Source organism: Elaeis guineensis, chromosome 14 (assembly GCF_000442705.2).
Source record: "Elaeis guineensis isolate ETL-2024a chromosome 14, EG11, whole genome shotgun sequence".
Lineage (NCBI taxonomy): Eukaryota > Viridiplantae > Streptophyta > Magnoliopsida > Arecales > Arecaceae > Elaeis > Elaeis guineensis.
In genome coordinates, this window is record NC_026006.2 from 69608935 (window position 1) to 69629194 (window position 20260).

At 49.3% G+C, this 20260-nt stretch overlaps 1 pseudogene; it reads right to left on the minus strand.

Annotated features, from left to right (window-relative positions):
- Window positions 1-12822: 12822 nt before the first annotated feature.
- LOC105033045 (transcription factor MYB1-like) lies at window positions 12823-19585 on the minus strand (annotated as a pseudogene).
- Between the last annotated feature and the right edge of the window lie 675 nt (window positions 19586-20260).

Genomic DNA, 20260 nt, shown 5'->3' on the forward strand with positions numbered 1-20260 from the left:
TACATCCAACACCAGTCCCCCTACTTTCGAGTTTGAATTTCGAATGAAGGAAGTACAGAGAGATTGGTATAGCCGAAGTTGTCCCCTCGAATCCTGCGCACGGCCGCCCCCATATATTTTGGCATTAAATGTGCGCGTGCTGGAGTCTTTTCGAATCGGGGCGATACGAAGGGACCCTTCAAAATTTCCGCCGGTACACTGGCCCAGGTACGGCGCCATAATGGCTCTGCCGATTCGTCAGCCGCTTTTAGCCGCCCGTCGGGGGGAGTGGGACACGTGTCGGGCGCGGGCTGGCCTGGGGGATTCGCGATCATCATGGCGCCGGATCCCAGGGTCTATTTAAACCCGTCCTTCCACCTTTAGGAGCCTTATTCCATTCCAGAGTTTTATCAGTGTCTGCCTTCCCTTCGAGAGTCCTGTTTCAGTTGGTATCTTCTCGAGCCGTAGGCGCCCTCCAAATTGTCCCTGTCTTCGTCCCTCCGGTCCTTCAGAGCGATCTAGGTTAGTTCCAGCACCTTCAACCCTCTTCCCACCGCTTAGAGACTTCTTCTTTGCCATTGTTTTTGTATTCCTCCGAGTTAGTTTTCTGTGACCCCTCGCCCTTCATCCTGTCCATCTTCCTCGGGATCTTTGGAGCCCTCATTCAAAGCTACTCAAAATGTCGTCCGGCTCTTCCGCTCCCTGCAGTTTCGGGAGTTCTTCCGCCTCAAACCCCCAAGTCCCTTGCTCTGTAGACGAACCCACGTCTGGGGCTGGGCTCCGCCCGATTTTTGCACCGGGCGCCATTCCATATTCCCTGACTCTGGAGGAACTCCTTCTGATAAGGGTTCAGTATGGAGTTCCTCCGGAGTACGACCTGGAGCCGCCTAGCCCTTCTGACCGGGCTAGCACTCCTCCATTCGATCATTTTTGTCTGTATCAGAGGTGTTCCGTGCCGGACTCCGGCTTCCATTTCCTTCCTTTGTTGTCGCCCTCTTCCGCTTCTTAGACATCTCCTTGGCTTCTGTGGCCCCGAATTCTTTTAGGTTTTTGATAGAATTTATCTCCCTTTGCCACGTAGTCGAGGTCCAACCGTCCCTCTCCCTATTTAGGCACTTCTATACTTTCAAGCGCCATCCTTCGGTGAAGGACTGGTGGTACTTCTCCTCCCAGTTCGGCAAGAAGGGGTTGCTGAAAGGTGCCCCTTCTTCAATCCATAATTGGAAGGGAAAATACCTCTTCGTCCACTGCCCGACCTTGAGGCTGGGTCTGCCCCCTTGGGGCTCTCTGAGGGATTCTGTCCGCCGGGCCCCCAGCCTGGGGGAGGATGACCTTCAGGCTGTCCGAAAGCTTCTTGCCTACTCTGCTCCTTCCCTTCCCAATCTTCTGAGGGAGCAATTTTTGTTCAACATTGGCCTGAGCCCCCAGGATCCTGCGAGTACTTCATCTCTTCCCTTATCTTCTTTTCTTCTGTCCTTCTTCTTTTTCTTTCTCTTTTTTTACTCATCTTCCTTCTCTCTCCTTTTCTCCTCTTTCTTCTTCTCTCTTTTTTTTTTTTTTTTTTTTTTTTAAGGAATGGACGCCGAAGCAGCGCGGATGCTTGCCAGGGGCCTCAGGGCCCACAAAAGAAAGGGTGTCGCGACCTCCGGATCGGCGAAGAGGGCCAGGGTGGAGAAGTCGAGCTTGGCCGCACCCGCCCAGGAGGCTCCAGCGATTGACATTCCCTCGGATGCTGAGGCAACGGCTCCCCGGGCCTCCTCGAGGAGTCCGCCGACCGGGGCCCTTGTTTCGGGGGTCCGCTCCACGGAGGCGCCCGTGGCCGAGAGGGGGAAGAGAAGGAAATCGGTGGCCCGCAGGGTGAGTAGCCGCCGAACTGCCACTGACGAGTCCCTCTGCTCCGAAGAGGGGCCAGAGAATCCCTTCAATGACAGGGACTTGATCAGGCGGTTGATCGACGGCTGCATTCTGCCCGACGTCGTCGAGAGGATCGACCGCGCCGATCCTGAGCAGCGGACCTGGGACTCTTTGGGGTCCTTCCTTGAGGTAAGCAAATCTTTATTTACCTAGCTATTCGGCCTTTGTTCTGATCCCCTAGCTGCCCTTGCAGATTGGGCACCAGCTCCTCGCCAATATCGAGGTGGTGAACCGTGCGAGGAGGGACATCCTCCAGGTGGAGGAGCGCTGCCGGGCCGAGGTTGCTCGCCTCCAAGCAAAAACGGTCGAAGTAGTCGCCCTCCAAGAGGCCCTGGAAAGAGAGAAACAAGCTCGGGAGGAGGAGAGGCAGACCTTAGAGGAGTCGGCGAGAAGGGCGGAGGCCGAGGTCGCCAACTTGGCTGAGCAGATTCCGGTCCTGGTCTCGGAGGCCAGAGTCCTTGCGGTAGAGGAATTCAAGGCTTCCGCGGAGATGAGGGATCTGAATGTCCAATTCGGCCAGGAGGCGTTCATCAAGAGGTTTGAGCTCTGCCAAGAGAAGGTGGCCAGAAAATTTTCGGAGCTCGACCTCAGTTTCCTAGGCGAGGAGTCCGAAGACGAGGCTGGTCCCTCGCCAGCCGCTACTGCTGTTGCAGCCCCCTTGCCGGGGACGTCGAGTTCTCCAACCCCCGCCCCTGAGGTCTGAGACCTCCGACCTTGTATTTTTATTTCATCGTAATTTTTCTTTTCTTTTTTATCTTCAAGAATCATCCAATCAATAAAGCTGAATTTCTTGTCGTGGATGGCTTCTCCTCCCTCCCCTTCTTCTCTCTGTTTTTCTTCCTGCGATGAGTCGTGCTTTGACGCTTTTGCCTTCCGATGGCAGTGTCCTGCAGAAGCACTTCCCCTGTCCCTGGGGGTCTCGCTGAAGTCGACGATCTAGCGGCTGAAGAAGGAAGTCCTTCACTTGACAAAGAAGTCAAAGAAGATGGAAGGCGAGCTTCGCAGATTGAGGGAAGGTCATTCTGAAGCCGCCGCGGAGGCCACCCACTTTCGGAATCTCCACGTGAAGGGGATCATGGAGTATAGCCGGAGGAAGGCGGATTTCGCGAAGGAGCTTGAGGAATGCAAGAAGAGCGCCAGCGACCGAATTTGGGCTCAGGCCGTCAGGATTAGCGCCCTCAAGGTAGAACTGTCAGCCGCGAAGGGGAAGATCGGCCAGCTGGAAGGAAGTTCGTCCCGGCTCTTGGCTCGGGTTGACGGCGACCAGGAGTGGTCGAAGAAGGTCTCCGACCTTCAGCGGCAGCTTCAGGATGCCGAGGTGAGTCACGACGTGCATCGGGTCAGCTGGCGCAGGCAGGTGGAGGAATATAAAGGGAGACTCAGGGCGGCGACCGACGAAGTCGCCCGTCTCCAGAGGCAGCTGGCCAGCAGGGCTCAACTTACTTCCGTCCGGAATTCTGAGGAGCTCTAGTCCCTAAGAGAAACCGTTGAAGAGATTTCTGTCGCCCTCGGGGAAAAGACAGCCGAGCTGCAACAACTGAAGATTCAACTGGCATACAAGCAGCGGGCCGTCGCGGACGCGGAGGCAGAATCCGAGGTCTTGAGGAAGAGGCATCGAGAGGCGGAGGTCGAGAGCCAGCGACTTCGTCGGGCGCTCCAAGACGCGCTGCAGAAAAGGGAAGAGCTAGAAGAAAAAATTGAGAATCTAAGGCAGTCCTGGATGAGGGGTGGAGCAGACAACTCTAGGTCGGAGGGAGCAGAGCCTCCTTAGAGCTCTTTTCGTCCTTCTGTCTTTTCATGTATTTACTTCCCTTTTTGTTGTTTTGCTTTTCTTTCCTTGGCCTTCCGGGCTTTGTAGCGTGTATTTCAGAAATGGAATGAAAAAGATGTTTTGTGTTACCTCGTCCGCGCATTGTATTAGATTGTCGTCCGCCGAACTTTTCTTGTCGTTCGTCTTGTCTGATGTAGACATCGTTGGGAGGTGCCCAGTCGTCGATGCGTTAGCTTGCCTTCCTCGTCGTACATGGCCGTAAGCCCGAGCTTGACGGTCCGGACTCCACATTACTTCGGGGATGTCGCTGTCCTCTTGACCTGTGTCGGGAGTCTTTTTAGAGGCCGGGGGTGTTTGGTAGGAACTCCCCATCTCCGTTGGGATGAAGTCTTTTAGGTTTTTGGTGCAGTTCGTCCTTCATCTGTTTCCGTCGTAGTTCGTCATCCTTTCTTTTTAATTTTCCTCCTCTTCTCCGAGTGAGGGCCCTCCCCTCGCCCTTTGCGGGGTTGCACAGGAGCGTGGAGGTGCCGCTAAGGGGCTTTTTCCCTTCATCCGATCTCGTTGGGCGGCCAGGTTTCGTCACCATCAGGATGAGGTTCTCCTCCCGTTCCCCGAGGGCACGTAAGGGCCATTGCCAGGGCGGGCGGAGTCTTCCTTGCTGCAGAAGTCGTGGGGTGGAGTCCGGCTCCCGTAGGAGTCCGGGCGAAGCCTCTCTTGCTGCAGAGGTCGTGGGTGGAGCCCGGCTCCCGTAGGAGTCCGAGCGAAGTCTCCCTTGCTGCAGAAGTCACGGACGGAGCCCGGCTCCCGTAGGAGTCCGGGCCTTCAACCTTGCTCAAGTCAGGGCGAGGTTCTTCTCCCGTTCCCGACATGGCCGTGGGGGCGCGTTAGGGCGCTGCAAGGCCTCTCCCCCCATCCGATCTAAAAGAACCGGCCTTTGACTTTGCTCATGTCAGGACGAGGTCTTCCTCCTGTTCCTGATATGGCTGTGGGGGCACATTAGGGCGCTGTAAGGCCTCTCCCCCCATCCGGTCTAAAAGAATCGGGCCTTTGACTTTGCTAATGTCAGGACGAGATCTTCCTCCTGTTCCTGACATGGTTGTGGGGGCACATTAGGGTGCTGTAAGGCCTCTCCCCCCGTCCGGTCTAAAAGAACCGGGCCTTTGACTTTGCTCATGTCAGGACGAGGTCTTCCTCCTGTTCCTGACATGGCTGTGGGGGCACATTAGGGTGCTGTAAGGCCTCTCCCCCCATCCGGTCTAAAAGAATCGGGCCTTTGACTTTGCTCATGTCAGGACGAGGTCTTCCTCCTGTTCCTGACATGGCTGTGGGGGCACATTAGGGCGCTGTAAGGCCTCTCCCCCCATCTGGTCTAAAAGAACTGGGCCTTTGACTTTGCTCATGTCAGGACGAGGTCTTCCTCCTGTTCCTGACATAGCTGTGGGGGCACATTAGGGCATTGTAAGGCCTCTCCCCCAATCCGATCTCGAGATAGTCGGACTTTCATTTCAGGTATGTTAGGATGGGGTTCTCCCCCCGTTCCCAACATAACTTTGTTTCAGGCATTTGGAGGGGTCATATCCAGTCGTGGCAAATCCATGCCAAATGGGAAGAGTACGTCAAGTAGAAAGAAATTTAGATTCAAAGTGAAATCGTAAGTGATACATTTACAGATTTTTTGAGTTCCACGGTTGCGAGAGGTCTGCTCCTCCTTGAGGCCCTCCGATGATGGAGTCGATGGTCCTGATGGGAGGCCGGTTCCCGGGTTGCTCCTCCCTTCTTGGTGGTTCAGGTTGCGAAAGGGCCCTTGGCCGATCTCCTCTACCCTCAGGCCTGCGTCAGATGAACCTGTCGAGTCGACCTCGCCGAATGAGCTCCTCGATCTCGTCCCGGAGCTGGATGCATTCCTCCGTGTCGTGACCGTGGTCGCGGTGGTAGAGACGAACTTGTTGGGGTTGCGCTTCCCGGGGTGTGTGCGCATCCTCTCTGACCTAGGGAGCTGCTCCCTGACCTCCATCAGTACCTGGGCCTTCGAGGCGTTGAGGGGGGCGTAGTTGCGGAATCTCTCCGGTGGGGAACCCCGTCGAACCCCGCGATCCAGACTTCTCTGCCTGCATACTCGGGGTGGAGTATGGGCACGCTTGTGCCCAGGAGGGGATCGAGAACGCGACCGGGCTTCTCTGGGCCTTTTTTTAATTGCGGGCTTACTCGAGTCTCCCGCTTGCCGCTCCCTCGCTGTTTCTTCATCCTTCATTTTGAAGGCTTCTTCCGCTCGGACGTATCCTTCAGCCCGGGCCAGCAAATCAGCAAAATTTCTGAGGTACTTCTTCTCCAGGGAGAACAAAAGGTCATTCTTTTGAAGGCCACCCTTCAGGGCGGCCATTGCGACTGATTGGTCCAAATTTCAGACCTCCAGCGCCGCGACGTTGAAACGGTTGATGTAGGCCCGAATGGACTCCCCTTCCCTCTGCTTGATATTGATGAGGGACTCCGAACCCTTCCGGGGGCACCGGCTGCTGACAAAATGGGCCACAAATTGGTGGCTCATTTGATCGAAGAAAAAGATGGTACCCGATTTCAAAGCCGAGTACCAGTTTCTCACCACTCCCTTCAAGGTGGACGGGAAGGCCCGACATAGAATGGCATCGGGAGCGCCGTGAAGCAGCATCATCGTCCGGAAGGCTTCCAGATGATCAACCGGGTCTGAAGTCCCGTCGTAGCTTTCAAACTGGGGGAGCTTGAAGTTTGGCGGGATCGGTTCCGCATGATCATTTGAGAGAAGGGAGGGTCAGTACAAATATCCTCACAATAAGCGGGGGGAGCATGGCGGAGCTCTTCGATCCGTCGGTTCATCTCCTGGAGCCTCCGTCCAGAAATCCTCCCGACTTCGAGTCTCGAGGGTCCTCTGGCAGAATGGGGACAGGGATCTTCCAGGGGTGGAGTCGTGGTCCGATTGAGGGCTCTCCACCCTCGGGTTCATTTTCCCAGGAAGGACGGGGCAGCTGGCCCAGGTGGCCCGCCCCGCCGCCGGATTCTAGTATTCCGGGGATGCCCTTTTCGGGCGTACTGATGCCTGCGGCTGCTGCTGCTGCATAGCCTGCACAGCTTCTGTGAGGCCTCTGACCTGCTGCGCCAGCAGGTCAAACTGCTCCGCGCCGACCGCCGCCGTCGGAGGAGGAGGAGGTTGAGAAACAGGAGGAGAGGCCGGAGCCTGAGATCTGGCCGCGGAGGCCGTGGACCGTCGCGTGGACGCCTTGCGGGGAGGCATCAAGTAAGGATCCCGTGGGGGAAACAAGAAATGGATGTCGGAGGAGACGATCGAAGGCGGCTCCGTTGAGCGCTCCTTTAAGAACAAGGGTACTGCGGAGGTTCGCGCCATCCTTCCTCTAGCGCCAATCCTGTTGGTGCAAAAATCCGCTTGCACCGGAGAAGCTGGAGTCGAGGGAGTCGCGGTCGCCGTCGGGACCTGCAAAGGAAGTCTAAACCGGAGGTGGGGTTGCTCCGGCAAGACCCTCCGACGCTCAAGTCAGTTCTCTGCCTCAACAAGAATGGAGTGCTCGAACGGAGAATTTAGCATAGTTTTTAGGTAAAAAATTAGAGCTTATTGAATAACGTATCTGGGGCCCCCTTTTATAGGCGGAGGGGGCAGTAGCCTGATAGCGACATCTGTAACCGTCTGGCAGTGGGCTGCCCAGGATCAGGCGGAGTTTGCTGCGAAGAGTAGTGGAGTAGACCCGTGGCTATCACTGGGGCGTGCCACGTGGAGTCTGCCGCGGGGAGTGGAGCGGCGTCTGTTGTCGCGACTTGCCAGCGGATGGGAGAATCGCGTGGTATCCGTCGCAGGAAGTGGAGCAGGATCGTGGCCGTTATTGTGGCCTGCCAGGGAGTAGTGGAGCTGCGCGGGATCCGTCGTAGAAGTGGAGCAGTGCTGTGACCGTTACTGCAGCCTGTCAGGGAGTGATGGAGCTGCGCGAAATCCGCCGCAGGAAGTAGAGCAGGATCATGGCTGTTATTGTGGCCTGCCTGGGAGTGCAGATCCGTCGGCTGAAGTTCGACAGCGGTCGGAGCTGATGACGGAGTCCGACTCCCGTAGGAGTTTGGGCGGAGTCCTCCTTGCGGTTGGAGTCGTGGGCAGAGCCCGGCTCCTGTGGGAGTCCGGGCGGCGTCCTCTCGGAGTTGAAGTCGCGGGCGGAGCCCGGCTCCCGTAGGAGTCCGGGCGGAGTCCCCTGCAATTAAAGTCAGGTGCGAAGTCCAGCTCCCGTAGGAGTCCGGACGGATCTTACCGGCAGTCGAAGTTGGCGACGGAGCCCGACTCCCACGGGAGTCCGGACGGATCTTACCGGCAGTCGAAGTTGACGACGGAGCCCGACTCCCGTGGGAGTCTGGGCGGAGTCCCCCTTGAGGTTGGAGTCGTGGGCGGAGTCCGGCTCCCGTGGGAGTCCGGACGGAGTCCTCTCAGAGTTGAAATCGTGGGCGGAGCCCGGCTCCCGTAGGAGTCCGGGCGGAGTCCCCTGCAATTAAAGTCAGGTGCGAAGTCCGGCTCCCGTAGGAGTCCGGACGGATCTTACCGGCAGTCGAAGTTGGCGACGGAGCCCGGCTCCCGTGGGAGTCCGGGCGGAGTCCCCCTTGAGGTTGGAGTCGTGGGCGGAGTCCGACTCCCGTGGGAGTCCGGACGGAGTCCTCTCGGAGTTGAAGTCGGGCGGAGCCGGCTCCGTAGGAGTCCGGAGCCCGGCTCCCGTAGGAGTCCGGGCGGAGTCCCTGCAATTAAAGTCAGGTGCGAAGTCCGGCTCCCGTAGGAGTCCGGACAGATCTTACCGGCAGTCGAAGTTGGCGACGGAGCTGGCTCCCGTGGGAGTCCGGGTGGAGTCCCCCTTGAGGTTGGAGTCGTGGGCGGAGTTCGGCTCCCGTGGGAGTCCGGGCGGAGTCCTCTCGGAGTTGAAGTCACGGGCGGAGCCCGGCTCCCGTAGGATTCCGGGCGGAGTCCCCTGCAATTAAAGTCAAGTGCGAAGTCCGGCTCCCGTAGGAGTCCGGACGGATCTTACCGGCAGTCGAAGTTGGCGACGGAGCCCGGCTCCCGTGGGAGTCCGGACGGAGTCTCCCTTGAGGTTGGAGTCGTGGGCGGAGTCCGACTCCTGTGGGAGTTCGGGCGAGTCCTCTCGGAGTTGATTCTGCTGAGAACTTCAGCTGTGGATATTTTACACCCAACAAATATCAAGGGTCAAAAAGAATAAGAATAAAAGGGTAAGTAGAGGTGGGGTAACAATTAGGATAAATCCATGCACAGATGCTGGACATGCCCAATCATGCCGTGCGAGCTAGAATAGAAAGTTGAAACCACCAATATATCTGTGTGGTGACGGTCCAAAAGGGTCCCGCACCTTGGACTCATCCATTGTTTGATTGCATACCGTGATTAGGAAAGAGCACCAACTCGGCACATGGAGGACTCAAGCCCTGCTATATCTCATTTCAACTATAAAAAGTCAAGAAAGCAGTCGAAAACACAGGTAGAAGGGTGGCAGAGACAGCCATACATAAAACGGCAGTGGGATGCAACTGATATGTGGTAGGGGGTACAGCCACACAAGCAAGAAGATACACAGAGAAAAGCCATCCTACCCAAAAAAAAAAAAAAAGAGCCATCCTAGCATAACAAAGATTGACAGCACATATCCTTAAGTATTTTATTAAGCAAAGATAAATGAGAGCATGCAGACAAGATACATGAAAATAATAGTCCCTACAGACAAAGAAAATAAGTTTTGAGAGACTAACAAATTCTCACACATACGGAGTAAAGTTAATTAGCATTTTTACCATAATCATGCGATATTCTTTTGATGGAGCATAATCATGTGATATTCAATAACCATATTTTCATTCAAGCAACCTTTTTGACCTTTTTGAGGCCATCAAGAATTTTTAATGCAAATTGAGCTCAATAATACAGCTTCATCATGCTCCATTTATTAGGGTTTCAAAACACACCCAAACACCAATAGAACATGAAATATCAAATAAATATAAATTGCATGACAAAAACAATAAACAGTTATGTTCTAGTGGTTAATTATCTTAAGCAAGATTTTACACCCCAACTGGATGGAGAGCATTCCGATCATCTCATCTCGTTTCTATGAGAAAACGGAAGCGAGATGGGCTCGAGACTCTGAAACCCATCAAGAAAGAAGGAAATGAGAAAAATATGAAGAAAAAAATAAAAGAATAGAAGAAGAAAAATGAAATTAAAAAAAAGGGAGAAGAAAAAAAATAGAGAAAGAAAGAAAAAAAAATTTGAAGAAGAGAAATCAAAAAAGATAAAAGATATCCACAAAGACATATGACCAAGACTGCTATTAAGATGGAACGGGACAATGGGGCATCTCATTTCATGAAGAAATTAGAACATCTTTATTGCACGGGATTTAAAATCTTGATCTTTAAGCCTACAATATTTTACTACACAAATAAATCAAATTTTCCTACAAAAAGTAATTATTCAGACCTAAAAATATAAAGAAAAGAGGAATGATCCTTTAACAGTTATAAAACTTTAAAAGCACCAGCAATTGACGGTGGCAACAAAGTTTCCTTGCAGTCCTCCCTGATAGCAACGACATTAATGCACCCAATATAACAATCAATGAAACCAAAACAACCAATATACATAAAGGAGCCACTAGTCTGCAAGCCAGCTCTAAGCCATGCAATACTGCTTAATCCTGATGCAACTGAATCCAATTCAAGATTTAGAATGCTCCGCAACCTCAGCAAACTCAGGGCCCAACAAAGAGTTTTGAGGATGATACTTGTTGGTGCAAAAATCCGCTTGCGTCGGAAAAGCTGGAGTCGAGGGAGTCGCGGTCGCCGTCGGGACCTGCAAAGGAAGTCTAAACCGGAGGTGGGGTTGCTCCGACAAGACCCTCCGACGCTCAAGTCAGTTCTCTGCCTCAACAAGAATGGAGTGCTTGAACGGAGATTTTAGCAGAGTTTTGAGATAGAAAATAGAGCTTATAGAATAACGTATCTGGGATCCCCTTTTTATAGGCGGAGGGCTCAACAGACTGATAGCGACGTTCATAACCGTCTCGTAGTGGGCCGCCCACCGTCAGGAGAATTTGTTGCGAGTAGTGGAGTAGATCCGTGGCCCTCACTGCAGCGCGCCACGTGGAGTCTGCTGCAGGGAGTGGAGCGACGTCCGTTGTCGTGACTTGCCAGCGGATGGAAGGATCGCGCAGTATCCGTTACAGAAGGTGGAGCAGGATTGTGGGCATCATAGCGGTCTGTCCGGGAATAATGGAGCCCGCGGGATCCGTCGCAGGAAGTGGAGCAGAGCCGTGGCCGTCATAGCGGTCTGTCAGAGAATGATGGAGCTGCGCAGAATCCGTCACAGGAAGTGGAGCAGGATCGTGGTGGTTGCTGTGTTGCGCCAGAAAGTGCAGATTCGTCGGCTGAAGTTCGGCAGTGGTCGGAGCTGGTGACGAAGCCTGGCTCCCGTAGGAGCCCGGACGGAGCCCTCCTTGTGATTGAAGTCGTGGGCGGAGCCCGGCTCCCGTAGGAGTCCGGGCGGAGTCCTCTCGGAGTTGAAGTCGTGGGCGGAGCCCGGCTCCCGTGGGAGTCCGGGCGGAGTCCCCTGCAATTAAAGTCAGGTGCGAAGTCCGGCTCCCGTAGGAGTCCGGACGAAGCTTACCGGCAGTTGAAGTTGGCGACGGAGCCCGGCTCCTGTAGGAGTCCGGACAGAGTCCTTGAGGTCGGAGTAGTGGGCAGAGCCCGGCTCCTGTGGGAGTCCGGGCAGAGTCCTCTTGAAGTCGTGGGCGGAGCCCGGCTCCCGTAGGAGTCCGGACGGAGTCCCCTGCAATTAAAGTCAGGTGCGAAATCCGGCTCTCGTAGGAGTCCGGACGGAGCTTACCGGCAGTTGAAGTTGGCGACGGAGCCCGACTCCCGTAGGAGTCCGGACGGAGTCCTCCTTGAGGTCGGAGTCGTGGGCGGAGCTCGGCTCCCGTAGGAGTCCGGGCGGAGTCCTCTCGGAGTTGAAGTCGTGGGCGGAGCCCGGCTCCTGTAGGAGTCCGGGCGGAGTCCTCTCGGAGTTGAAGTCGTGGGCGGAGCCCGGCTCCCGTGGGAGTCCGGGCAGAGTCCCCTGCAATTAAAGTCAGGTGCGAAGTCCGGCTCCCGTAGGAGTCCGGACGGAGCTTACCGGCAGTTGAAGTTGGCGACGGAGCCCGACTCCCGTAGGAGTCCGGGGGAATCCTCCTTGAGGTCGGAGTTGTGGGCGGAGCCCGGCTCCCGTAGGAGTCCGGGCGGAGTCCCCTGCAATTAAAGTCAGGTGCGAAGTCCGACTCCCGTAGGAGTCCGGACGGAGCTTACCGGCAGTTGAAGTTGGCGACGGAGCCCGGCTCCCGTAGGAGTCCGGACGGAGTCCTCTCGGAGTTGAAGTCGTGGGCGGAGCCCGACTCCCGTAGGAGTCCGGGCGGAGTCCTCTCAGAGTTGAAGTCGTGGGCGGAGCCCGGCTCCCGTAGGAGTCCGGGCGGAGCCCTCTGCAATTAAAGTCAGGTGCGAAGTCCGACTCCCGTAAGAGTCCGGACGGAGCTTACCGACAGTTGAAGTTGGCGACGGAGCCCGGCTCCCGTAGGAGTCCGGACGGAGTCCTCCTTGAGGTCGGAGTCGTGGGCGGAGCCCGGCTCCCGTAGGAGTCCGGGCGGAGTCCTCTCGGAGTTGAAGTCGTGGGCGGAGCCCGGCTCCCGTAGGAGTCCAGGCGGAGACCCCTGCAAATCCGCCCGGCTCCCGTAGGAGTCCAGACGGAGACCCCTGCAATTAAAGTCAGGTGCGAAGTCCGGCTCCCGTAGGAGTCCGGACAGAGCTTACCGGCAGTTGAAGTTGGCGACGGAGCCCAGCTCCCGTAGGAGTCCTCCTTGAGGTCGGAGTCGTGGGCGGAGCCCGACTCCCGTGGGAGTCCGAACGGAGTCCTCTCGGAGTTGAAGTCGTGGGCGGAGCCCGGCTCCCGTAGGAGTCCGGGCGGAGACTCCTGCAATTAAAATCAGGTGCGAAGTCCGGCTCCCGTAGGAGTCCGGACGGAGCTTACCGACAGTTGAAGTTGGCGACGGAGCCCGGCTCCCGTAGGAGTCCGGACGGAGTCCTTCTTGAGGCCTTCGGCTGTGGATATTTTATACCCAACAATACTAATTTTGAATGCTACAGCAGCCATACTCCACATGGCATTGGCACCTGATATTCACTGCAAATACCACGAAGCAATTTGCAGATTCCACAGTCGGGTGGAAAGGCTTAGGATGATGCCATGCATTTGAGCTGGTCTTGACAATAAATAACCACCCGACTGACCAGGTACATGATTATATTGGCAGAAAGCAGTTACTCTGGCAACTAGCTGAAACAGGTAAAGTGGATCCTCAGGCTTAGAAGCGTCATCTGTAATATGGACCATGTCTCCAGAGTTTTCAGAAATGTTTTCCCTTGCATTAATATCTCTTCCTTCAAAGATTCAAAGGAATTGATATCCCCAATAGATGGAGTTTCTTCCGAAGATCCTTTGGCTTTTTCTACACTGGCATTGTCCAAAGCATCACATGCGGCAGTTCTGTCCCGCTCAGCCTCACGGCATCTATGGCTCAGAGTGGAAGTCCAGTGATTCTTCATTGCATCGCCTGTTCTCCCCTCCAAAAGCCTTGCACTTGATGCCCATTTGTTACCATGGATTGCATGGACAGCAATTGCGACAGAGTCTGCCTCCTCTGTAGCAAATGTACATATCATTGTTCTTGCTCATCAAGCTTCAGGGATATTAATCATACATAGCAAAAATCAAGGCAACTGAATATAGAATACAATTATATGTCATAACAGGTTAGATAACAGAACAAAGATGTATTAATTATTAGCACATGCATGTGCCAATAAGTTCCAAAACAATGTGCTCCTTTTTGAAAAAAAATGGAACTGCCTTTGAATGTGAAAGTAAGGTCAGTTGTACGGTGCCTTTCACAAGTCAAATCCAGAGTTTCCATTCTGTGATGCATGGTAGATCATTTACATTCCTGTAGACCCAGCTCACGACATCTTAAAACATGATGATAAATATGGGAAGGTGTAGTTAATGACGTTTACCTTTAAGATTTGATAAAAAACGATGAGACTTCTATTTTGATGGTGATATATTTAATGAACTTATAAAATATAATCTTCGTTTAGATATAGTCCTCATATATCCGATCACAGGTGCAAAATCATGTTGCAAGCTAGAATAGAAAGTTGAAACCACAATTATATTCATGTGGTGACGGTCCAAAAGGGTCCCACACCTTGACTCATCCATTGTTTGATTGCATAGCTGTGATTAGGACAGAGCACCAACTTGGTACACGGAGGACTCAAGCCTTGCCATATTTCATTTCAACTACAGAAGGTAGATAAAACAGTCAAAAACACAAGTAGAAGGGTGGCAGAGACACAACCACACATAAAAGAGCAGTGGGAGGCAATTGACATATGGTAGAGGACACAGCTACACAAGCAAGAAGATACACATAGGAAAGCCATCCTAGCATAACAAAGCTTGAGAGCATACATCTTTAAGTATTTTATAAAACTAAGATAAATGAGAGCTTTCAGACAAGATAATGGAAGCTAATAGTCCCTATACAAAAGAGAAAATAAGTTCAGAGAGAATAGCAAATTCCCATGCACACAGGGTGACATTAATTGGCATTTTTACTATAATAATGTGATATTCAGTAACCATATTTTCATTCAAGCAACCATTTTTACCTTTTTGAGTCCATTAAGAATATTTAATGCAAACTGAGCTCAACAATACTGCTTAAACATGCTCCATTGATTAGGGTATACAAGCATATCCAAGCACCAATAGAACACGACATATCAAAGAAATCTAAACTGCATGACAAAAACAGTGAAAGATTATGTTCTAGAGGCCAACTATCTTAAGCCTACAGTGTTTTACAGCACAAATAAATCAAAATTTTCCTAAGAAAATAAATATTCTGACCTGAACATATAAAGAAAAGAACAATGATGCTTAACAGTTATAAAACATAAAGAACACCAGCATTTAAACATGGCAACAATGTTTCCTTGCAGTATGCCATAATAGCAACGCTATAAATGCAACCAACATAACAATCAATGAGACCAAAACAACCAATATACATAAAGGTGCAACTAGTCTAGAAGCCAGTTCTAAGCCATGCAATACTGCTTAATTACAATGGAACTGAATCCAATTCAATATTTAGAACAGGTGGATGCTCCACAAGCTCAAAAACTCAAGTCCCTGCAAAGAGTTTTGAGGATGACCCTAATTCAGATTTTTCAGAAATGTTTTCCCTTGAATTAATATCTCTCCCTTCAAAGATTCAAAGAAATTGATATCCCCAATAGATGGAGTTTCTTCTGAGGATCCTTTGGTTTTTTCTACACTAGTATTGTCCAAAGCATCACATGTGGCAGTTCTGACCACTCAGCCTCAATGCTTCGACACCTCAGAGTGGAATTCCAGTGATTCTTCATTGCATTGTCTGTTCTCCCCTCCAAAAGCCTTGCACTTGATGCCCATTTGTTACCATGGACTGCACGGCAGCATTTATGATACAGTCCGCCTTCTCAGTAGCAAACGTATGTATCATTGGTCTTGCTCATCAAGTTTCAGAGGTATTAATCACATAAAACAAAAATCAAGGCAATTGAACATAAAATACAATTGTATGCAATAACAGCTTCAGGTTTATTAATCACATATAGCAAAAATCAAGGGAATTGAGTATAAAATACAATGATATGCAATAACAGGTTCGATAACAAAACAAAGACATACGAGTCATTAGCACATGATATTGCAAATAAGTTCCAAAACAATGTCCTCCATTTTGAAAAACAATGGAACTGCTTTTGAATGTGAAAGTATGGTCATTTTTATGGTGCTTTCCACAAGTCAAATCCGAGTTTCCACTCCTTGATGCATAGTAGATAATTTACATTCCTGTTGCCTGGCTCACAACATCATAAAACATGATGATAAATATGGGAAGGTGTAGTTTACCATGTAGACTGTTAAGATTTGATAAAAAATGATGAGACTTCTATTCTGATGGTGATATATTTTAATGAGCTTATAATGTATAATCTTTGTTTAGATACAGTATGTTGTGATTTTTCATGAGCTTTTGCATGCTCTCATGCATGTCTCTTGACAGTGACAGAAATAAAATTATACAGATTGTAAAACAGGTTTTAATTATTGCTTTTAAATAGCAAGCAGGGGACAACCTAGTGGTTGCTACCAACCCCTCTATGATGGAGTTTTTGAGATTCGAGCCTCGGAAGTGACTCAATGAGGACAGCACAGGAAATTGCAAATGGCTGAATATGCATGGATCAGTACCCATCTATGGCCTTACGAACAATGATGATGAAGTAAACAGGGGATGAAGCAAAATATCTCATACCCAACTACTTGATAGATATGAGTTTTGGAAAATGCATTTAATTCAAGTATATGACTGAAAAAGCAACACAATAGGTGCTGAATGAAGTAAGGTATGCCATCAAGGAAAGATGGAGGGAGGGATTTACCAGAGGTTGCCAAGAACTCCAAGCACCATCATCCCATAAAGATACTTAAGGCCTATTTGCTTGCTCGTAACTGGGTATCCGAAGTCAAATCAGCCCAGCAGGAGCTCACTTTAGGTATTGGTTGACCTGAAGTGGAGCTGAAGGGGGTTCGTAAAATGGCCCGAAGTGACTTAGGCTAGAGAGAGCCAAGTCACTTCAGCAAAATGGGCTTCCTGCTCATCCCACTTATGCTGAACCAAACAAGGCCTTAGTATGCTATGTTCGGTCCCATGAGCTTACCTTATCATGTAATGCCCCTAAACAACCAACCAGGCCCATCTGACAACATACCTCTCTTATGGAAAAGATGGCAATTTGGCTATAAAATTTTAGTAAGAGGGTGAGCATTGGCGCAACGGCAAAATTACTATACTATGACCTGAGTGTCACGAGTTTGAAACACGAAAATAACCTCTCTGCATATAGGGATAAGGTTGTATACATCTGACTCTCCCTAAACCCTAACATGATGAGAGCCTCGGCACCCTTTTTCTTAGAATAATTGGTACTCATAACCAAAAGATGATAGTATAAAAAGTAATATAGTTAAATATATTCAATTGTTAGCAACTTTCTATTAAACAACTACATAAGAAAGTTAGATAGCTCTAGCAAGAAAGGTACTTAGATGTTCTATTGGGTCTCCTGCATGCAACGAAAGACCAAAATAAATTAATTACAATATAAAGACCCAAAACTATTCCACATATAGAGCATACCTTCCTGATTAAAGTTGCATAGTAAAGTCTATCGCAAATTTAGTGCATAGTAAATTCTATCATGAATTTAGTGCATATCCAACTAATACAATATGCTTTTTCGCCTTTGATATAGTCTGCTGGGCAGTATAATCCTAGCTTTAGAATTCAGGCTGCAAGCTGCTTTAATAACTCATGCAGCCTAAGGAAGTACCTAGGCACTTACCGAGGCATGCAGGGAAATGAGCCAGTAATGCCAATGTAGCAACTTTGAATAAAAATGAGATGGTGATCAGAGATCACAGAAGTAGGGATCACCTTCGAAGAATTTGAAGACTCCACAATGACATAGAAATCCTTCTCCACATAGAACACCTCTAAAGTCTAAATGGATTCTACTTTCTCTTCATTTTCTGCTCTTAGGAGTCGATGTGTGGCATAAGAATAACAATTTTTGGAAGTTGGCACATCCAAATCTGGAAAGGATTTTTCAATGATTTGGAACCTTATATCGGTTAAGTATTAGTGAAAAATATAAAGTACACACATTAAATGATATATATCATTTGCAAGTATGCCAATGAGTGTCTGGCAGTTGGCACCTCTCTCTTCAGTGCTTTTGCTGGGGAGAGGTACACATTTCAACTTGGAAAGGTGGCGCTACCAGCACTGTTCTTTTATTGTTAATGAAAAAAGAGCACAGATACTTCAGCAGTCTAGGAGACTTCGATATATGAAAAAAGCCGACAGAAAATACAAAAAGAGGCAGGATTATACACATCTTGTCAGTGCTGGCAACAAAATGTAGAGCAGACATTGACAACATGTCCACTGTACTGGCAGCTGCCATAGGTAAAATATCGTCATCAAATGAATCACTCAACAAAATGGAACATACAAAACATATAGCACAATGATTTGAAGTTCAAGTACACACCCACCAATCTCAATTATACTTGCAATCTCAAGTGATCGCTTATGCTCATATGCACCAAAATAAGAAAGATAAATGAAACCTACTCGATATATATAGCTACTTAGTTGTCGATCTGATTGCTAGACACAAATCAAATGCTCTCTCACAAACCTTCCTTAGTTTATTTTCCTTGAATGTTAACATATATGACAAGCTGGATAATATGGATGCTAAGGAACAACCAAATAGATTATACTTCAAGTGAAGACTCAAATAGGTTTGCATATATTCTGGCTCAATTATGGTGCCATGTCTATGTCAATTTAAAAAGCAATTATGTAAGACTGTTAAAGAAGAATGTGGGCCATCATCCCTTATGTTGCCTTACAATATATTTGATAAAAGAATAAGCAGTTGATGATTGATTACGAGATGAAAGAAGAACCTGCAAATAAATATTGCATGGATGTTGAATCTGACAAGAGAAGGAAATTATTTAGCTAGATGCATGGCCTTCTATTTTACCTTCAAGAATTTCACAAGCCAACATAGCTCTTTTGTAACAGGTTGTTAGATGGTATTTCAAAACTTTTTTCCCTTTTTTTTTTTTTTGCATAACGTGTGCGGTTTGAAGGTCGCATCACCTCCAAAATAATTCAGACCTACAAAAGACCTACAGTGATGCAGGCTGCATCAATTCTCAGACAAGTTGCAACTCAGAAGGAATCAACGCCCCTGAGGTGGAAATGCATATATGCAGTTGGCATAAGACGGAGGGGAAAAAACGTATATTGAGCTCCCAAGCCATGACGAAGCCCTAGAAAGGTTGACAGATGGACATTTCCTATTTGCATCACATGTATGTTCAAGAGAAACCTACATTTGACAAAACCCTCAGTTTTAGGGTTTTCATGACCCACCAATCTTCTACCAAAACCAAATGCAAATTATCCGCATCAACACCAGAAAAAAATTGTTCAAGGAATAATAATAATAATATAAAGATCACTCAAAAAAGCTAATCAGATAGGCGACAATTTCTTGGGAGATTAACACACGAAATTTAAAATTAAAAAAAAAAGAAAAGAAAAGAAAAAAGAATGCGAGAAGCATGGCACCGAAGTGAAGGGCTTGCGTTAGACGTAAGGAGGCGAAGCGATTTTCCAAAGCGGCCAGGGATCCTCGCCCCAGACTAGTTCACCAGGATGCTACGGATCGCGTGCTCCTCCGGAGACCACGGCCCTTTCGCTCGGTCCTCCGCCGGCACCTCTCCCCAACCACATCCGCCACTGGTGCCGTCCCTCCTCCCGCAGCAGCCGGCGGGACCAGTCGCCCAATCCGCCATGGCAGTGGAAGGGGGAGGAGGAGAAAGGAGGATTCGGCAACAAGTGAGGACGAGAGGCTTCTGACCCAGCTCTGCCGGTACTCTCCCCCTCAGGCGGTCGATAACAGGATCTAGGATCTTAAACAAAGATCAACACCGTTCGTGATCGGATCTAAAATTTCATGGTGATGGATCAGATTTTTTTTTTCTTTTCTTTTTTTTTTTTGATCAGATGTGCGCATCTTCCAGAGTATAAAACATCGAGCCCAATGATTTTGGGTTGTGGGAGGGGCTGATTTTGATGTTGGGTAACTGAGTCCGATGTGTGTTAGCCCAGGGAGGTTTGCCTCCGCATAGGCACGCCCGGGCAGGTGCGCGTGTTAAAGGCTTTAAGATTTCACGACGCTTTGTTTTAATGAATCCTGCCTGGTTCACATGCTTTGGTGAAAATGGATGATCCAAGCCATTCAATTCAAGCAACGTGGTTCTTATTTCTTCTACCTGGAATGGATTATGCGCTTGGATCCTTCCAGCTAAATATCATCTGGAATTCCTCCCGCCGCATGAATTGGGGGGGGGAGCAAGCATGCCATGGTGACTTGACCCAGCTCATGAATTTGAAATATCATCCCCCTCTTGGTTCGACTCCCCAAAGATGTGAGAACACGAAGATTCGGCGTATCATTTTGAATGGTATTTTCTCCCTGCCACATCACCCATATTTTCCACGTAGACGTCGTCCAAAAAAATTTAAATAATATTTTTAAAAATATCATTTAAAATAGAAATGATGTTTTTAAAAACATCATTTTGAATGATGTTTTCTATTTTTTTTCTCACAAAAAAAAGAAAAAAAATCAGAAAACAATGGAAAAAAAATTTTAAATTTTAAATTTATAAATAAATAAAAATTTTAATTTTGAATAAAATTTAAAATATAAAAATTTAAATTTTTAATTCAAAAAAAAAGATAATTTTAGATATTTTTTTCAAATTTATTTTTTTAAAAAATATCT